The sequence below is a fragment of the Brassica napus genome, chromosome C5, assembly GCF_020379485.1.
Source record: "Brassica napus cultivar Da-Ae chromosome C5, Da-Ae, whole genome shotgun sequence".
In the NCBI taxonomy this organism is placed as follows: domain Eukaryota; kingdom Viridiplantae; phylum Streptophyta; class Magnoliopsida; order Brassicales; family Brassicaceae; genus Brassica; species Brassica napus.
In genome coordinates, this window is record NC_063448.1 from 40,697,777 (window position 1) to 40,703,776 (window position 6,000).

A 6,000-nucleotide genomic window follows, 5' to 3' on the forward strand; every position below is an offset into this window, starting at 1 on the left:
ACTGCAGACAAATCCCTAGCAGGGAAACTTATGGCAGATCTTACAACCATAAAGTATAATGGCACAAGGTCTATGCATGACATTGCATTGAAATGACCAACCTTGCGGCTAAGTTAAAGAATTTAGGAATGAGTGTGGATGATTCATTTCTTGTCCAATTTATCCTAAATTCTCTACCTCCTCAGTACGGACCATTCCAAATTAATTATAACGCCATTGATGAAAGATGGACGTCGAATGAATTGGCTAATAAATTGGTCCAAGAGGAGGCTGGGCTTGGTCGCGAAGGTATTAAAGTTGCCCATTATATTCAAGGAGATGGACCTAAAGCTGGGAAATGGCATCAAATGAGCCATAAAAGAGCACCACCCAGAATGATTGAAAATCAAGTGAATGAGAAGAAAAAGGCAAAGAAAGATGACAAATGCAATTTTTGCAGAAAGATTGGACACTTTCAGAAAGATTTCCCGAAAAGAAAAGAATGGCTCGAAAAGAAAGGTAACCTTTTAGGTTCCGTAAGTTTTTTCGAATCAAATTTTACTAATGTTTCTTCTAAAACTTGGTGGATAGATAGTGGTGCTAATGTACATGTAACTAATTCTATGCAGGGATTCCTTATGATCCAGAACATAAACTCAAGTGAAAACTACTTACTTATGGGAAATCGAGACAAGGTGCCGGTTGAAGCTGTTGGCACTTATCGTCTTATTATGGATAGTGGATTTTGTTTGGATTTATTTCAAACTCTTTATGTTCCATCTATTTCCCGTATTTTAGTTTCATTAAGCAAACCTGATTTAGCTGGTATTAAATCGACTCAAGGAGATGGTTGTTTTAATATATTTCTGAACTCTAATCGTATTGGTTCTGCAATATTAATTGATGGCCTATATAAGTTATTTTTGGCTGATCAACCTATTAAAACAAATCTCAACCTGCATACTGAAGGAAAACTTAAGAATAAATCATGTACAAGTGATTTATATTTCTTGTGGCATAAGAGATTGTGACACATTTCCAATGAAAGAATGAAAAGGTTGGTAAAAGACGGAATCATTCCAAATATCGATTTTACCAACAATAAAATGTGTATAGATTGCATTATGGGAAAGCAAACTAAACACACTAAGAAAGGAGCCACAAGAAGTACACAGCTTCTTGAAATCATACATACAGATATTTGTGGACCTTTCGACGTTCCAACTTTTGGAGGTGAAAAGTATTTCATCACCTTTATTGATGATTATTCACGTTATTGTTATATCTATCTATTGCATGAAAAATCTCAATCTGTGGATGTTGTACAAGCATTCATAACTGAAGTAGAGAGGCAATTAGATAGAAAAGTGAAAATCATTAGGTCAGATAGAGGTGGTGAATTTTATGGCAGTTATGATGAAACGGGACAACATCCCGGACCTTTTGCCAAATTTCTCCAAAATTTAGGAATCATTGCCCAGTACACAACGCCTGGTTCTCCATGGCAAAATGGTGTAGCTGAAAGGCGTAATCGTACTTATATGGAAATAGTTAGATCAATGATGAGTCATGCTAACCTACGTATATCTTTGTGGATGGATGCATTACGTACTGCAGCCTATATCTTGAATAGGGTTCCAAAGACTCCTTTTGAACTGTGGAAAGGCTGGAAACCTATTCTGGCGCACCTCCAAGTTTGGAGATGTCCAGCTGAAGCAAGAATATATATAATCCACATGAAAAGAAATTAGATTTCAAAACGATCTGTGGTTTCTTTATTGGTTACCCTGAGAAATCTAAAGGATATAGGATTTACCGTCCAAACCATAGTACGAGAATAGTAGAAACCAATAATGTCAGATTCTATGAGAATGGCAAAATTAGTGGGAGTCATAAGGTAAAAGAAGTGGTCATTCAAGAAATTAGGATAAATATTCCTTTTCCCTCAATTTCGAATGTTTGTAATTCTCCTATTGTTGAACCGTTAAGCAATGAGGAGAATCCAGTGAATGCCCACATACTCCATAATGAAAATATCGCCAATAATGATCAAGTACATGAAGAACAAGGGGAACCAGCATTAAGAAGATCTACCCATGAGAGAAAATCTGCTATTTCCAATGATTATGTACTTTATCAAGTAGAATCTGAAGAAATAAATATTAAAGATCCGGTTTCTTATTCACAAGCCATACAAGATGTTAATTATGATAAATGGATCGATGCCATGAAGGATGAAATAAAATCGATGGCTGAAAATGAAGTATGGGATGTCGTTCAATTACCTGAAGGACATAAGCCAGTCGGGTGTAAGTGGATCTTTAAGACCAAACTAGACTGTAATGGAAATATGGAACGACATAAAGCCCGACTTGTAGCCAAAGGTTTTAATCAAAAGGAAGGCATCGATTATACTGAGACTTTTTCTCCTGTGTCGAGAAAAGACTCTCTCAGAATTATCATGGCTTTGGTAGCTCAGTATGATCTTGAGTTGCACCAAATGGATGTACTGCCTTTCTTAATGGAGACTTACAAGAAGAAGCTATATGCAGCAACATGAAGGCTTCATAATCGAAGGTCAGGAAGACATGGTCTGCAAACTAAAGAAATCAATTTATGGACTGAAACAAGCTTCGAGGCAATGGTATCTCAAATTTGATGAAACCATTACGAAATTCGGTTTCAAAGAGAATATTGTAGATCCATGTACATACCTCAAGATCAGTGGGAGTAAGTTCATATTTTTGGTTCTGTATGTTGATGATATCTTATTGGCCAGCAGTGATCTTGGTCTATTAAATGAGACCAAGAATTATCTCTCTGAAAACTTTGCAATGAAAGATATGGACGAGGCAACTTATGTGATTGGGATTGAAATATTCCGTGATAGAACACTTGGAATTTTAGGGTTGTCTCAGAAAGCATATATTGACAAAGTTCTTGAGAGATATGGCATGATATCATGTTCTTCTAGTATTGTTCCTATGCAGAAAGGTGATAAGCTTGATCTTAAGCAATGTCCGCAGAATGAAATTGAACGTAAGGAAATGGAAAAGTATCCTTATGCCTCTCTTGTGGGAAGTTTGATGTATGCACAAGTCTGCACAAGACCTGATATTAGCCATGCAGTGGGAATGATAGGAAGATTTCAGAGTAACCCATGACTCGCTCATTGGAAAGCTGCAGAGAAAGTTTTGAGATACCTAAAGGGAACAAGAAATTACATGCCACATATAAGAAATCAACACACCCACAGGTGATTGGATTTTCCGACTCAGATTTTGGTGGATGTCAGGATACAAGGCATTGCACTCTTGGTTATGTGTACCTCTTCAGTGGAGGTGCCATCTCATGGAAAAGCCAAAAATCAGAACTGATCTACACATCCACCATGGAGGCTGAGTATGTGGCATGCTACGAGGCTTCTATTCAGGGAATATGGTTGCGGAACTTCGTCTCAGAGTTTAAGGCTGTAAAATTTATTGACAAGCTTTTAACTCTTTATTGTGACAATCAAGCTGCAATCTTCTTCTCAAAGCATATGGACTTAAAGTATCTATCATTGAAGCAAGATGTCAGAAGAGAAAAGTTTGTCATTGAACACATAGGCACTGAACTTATGGTCGCAGACATATTTACCAAAGCTTTGCCTCCAAAGACATTCATGAAGCATGCTGAAAGTATGGGTCTAGAGGATATAAGTAATTAAAGTTGTTTGTTTATGTTTCACCTATTTTGACAATATGAGCTCTTAATATCTTTTGCATCTTTTATATTCTGTTTCCAAAGTGTGTACACATTATCGTTGTTGGATTAATGATAACCTAATAAGTCTTTAAATAAGACATAAAAGGGACCCTTATGATAACTCCTACTTATGGTCTAACTTTGATAGTAATCAGTGTAATAGTGCATGGAAGGAATCATGTTGCAAAATAATATGTGCCCGCCATGACTCTCATTGATTAGTAGATTAGCTAAGACAATTATAATGACAAAATAATGATGATGATTAACTAATGGACAAGTGATTGATTCTAGAAGGTTTCTCATTTGATGACTCATGAAACATGTGTCATTGTAGGAAAGCATTTGAATTAAGTTCAATGCATCAAAGGAGAACAAGTTCATTGTATGTATAAATGATTCTAGAAGTATAAACACTTGTCATTACTCAACCTTGATGGAAGGTTGAGATTAAAGTAGAAACTTGTCAAGAAAATCATCAAGACTTGGTGAGAAAGTTTTTGGTCCATCTCCCCACCTATAAATAGTGACCTTTGGACCATCACAAAGAAACATCGAGAAAATCCCACAACACATAAAAAAGGTTTTAGGCAAGAGGAGAGAAACCATAAAATTCTAGTGAGAGAAACCAAAAAGTTCTTGTGAAAATCGAACCATTCGAGAAGATTTCCGCAACTATGAATGGAGGTATTTCGATAAATCTTTCTTATAGTTCTATTATGTGATTAGTGTAGATGTTAAAGATCTTAGGGTCCATGTAAAATCATTTTTTTACAGTTTTAGCGTTCGCCAAGTCTCCTGTAACTGAGAGATACGACCTAAGTTCCGTGAGGATAATGATTTCAGCAGCGGCAACTCTCAGGAAGGAGCTTGACGACGCCGTGCGCCTCAAGTTTCCCAATGCCGTAATAGGCCAGGTAAGTTTAATTAGTTAGTTTCCGCACTTTCAAAATTATTTTTGTCATATTCTTCAATTTTAGTGCAATTGAAAGACATAGAAACTAATAGTTCGATGATGAGTAATTTACTAGAGAATGACTTGAGTAGATTACAAATGATTCACGTGGTACGTGCTTATGAGTTAGACTGTTTTTGTCGTCATATAATAATATCCAACGAAGCAAGAAATGCTAGTAGAAAATTATTAGAGATTGTCAATCAAGACAATCACTGATAGTGTTGCAAAAAAAAAATGATAATCATTGATAAGATTAATAATGATCATAACATTATTCTAAATTATTTATATTAAATTTTAGAATTTTCAGTCTTACTGTATGAATGTATGTTGTCTTCTTCATCATAAATCTTCTATGCAAAAGGGTTAGTAATATCATTTTCGCAAAAATCAACCACTTTCTTTACATTTGTATAGCAAAACTGAGGGGTAGAAAACTTATTTTATTTATATAATATCATGATTATTATGAATTTTAATATTCTGGTGATTGTCATCATTGTTTTGATTGACAAATTTTGTCGAAGATTTGTGGCTATGTGCAATAGATAATTAATCAAATGGAGGTTTTTACTATGCATAGATAGATACACTAACAATAATTGTGGTTGGTGAAGATTTTATTTTTATCTTTATAGTTGTTTGTTTTAATGTACAGTCTCTGTATAAAGATATTGATGAGCTGTGATTTGTTCAACGTTCTTTCCAAAACTGATTCATCTATAGAGACTTGATTTTTGTCTCCTTTTGTGTTTATTATTTTTGTTGGGTTCACCTACCAGTAACACATCACATATCAGCTAAAAATGTTTTTAAACTACAGTCATCATTGGCTCCTCATGTTTTTAAACAACACTAATCTTTACCTCATAGTACTTGTTCGCTACGCCCATATTTAGCCTTGGAAAAAATTTACCGTCCGATTGGGGTTGCATTCCCAAACAACCCGACTCGTAGACAACGCCTCTAGTGCGACAAGGTCCGGGTACGATGGGGCTCTCACCCTCTTTGGCGCCCCTTTCCAGGATGACGCTTCTCCAGATTAGAATTCGAACGCTTGGATTCAAGCTGGGCTCTTCCTGGTTCGTTTGTCGTTACTAAAGGAATCTTTGTTAGTTTCTTTTCCTCCGCTTATTGATATGCTTAAACTCAGGGGTGATCCCGTCTGACCTGGGGTCACATTGAAGACTTTGGGTCATCAAGAGTTTTTGGACCGGAACGACCGGCGATATGACGAGAATTGAATTCACCACCGCATGTCGAGACGCTCCTTGCGTCCTTACCTCGGATTTTGGCCAACCGCGTGCAGTAATTTG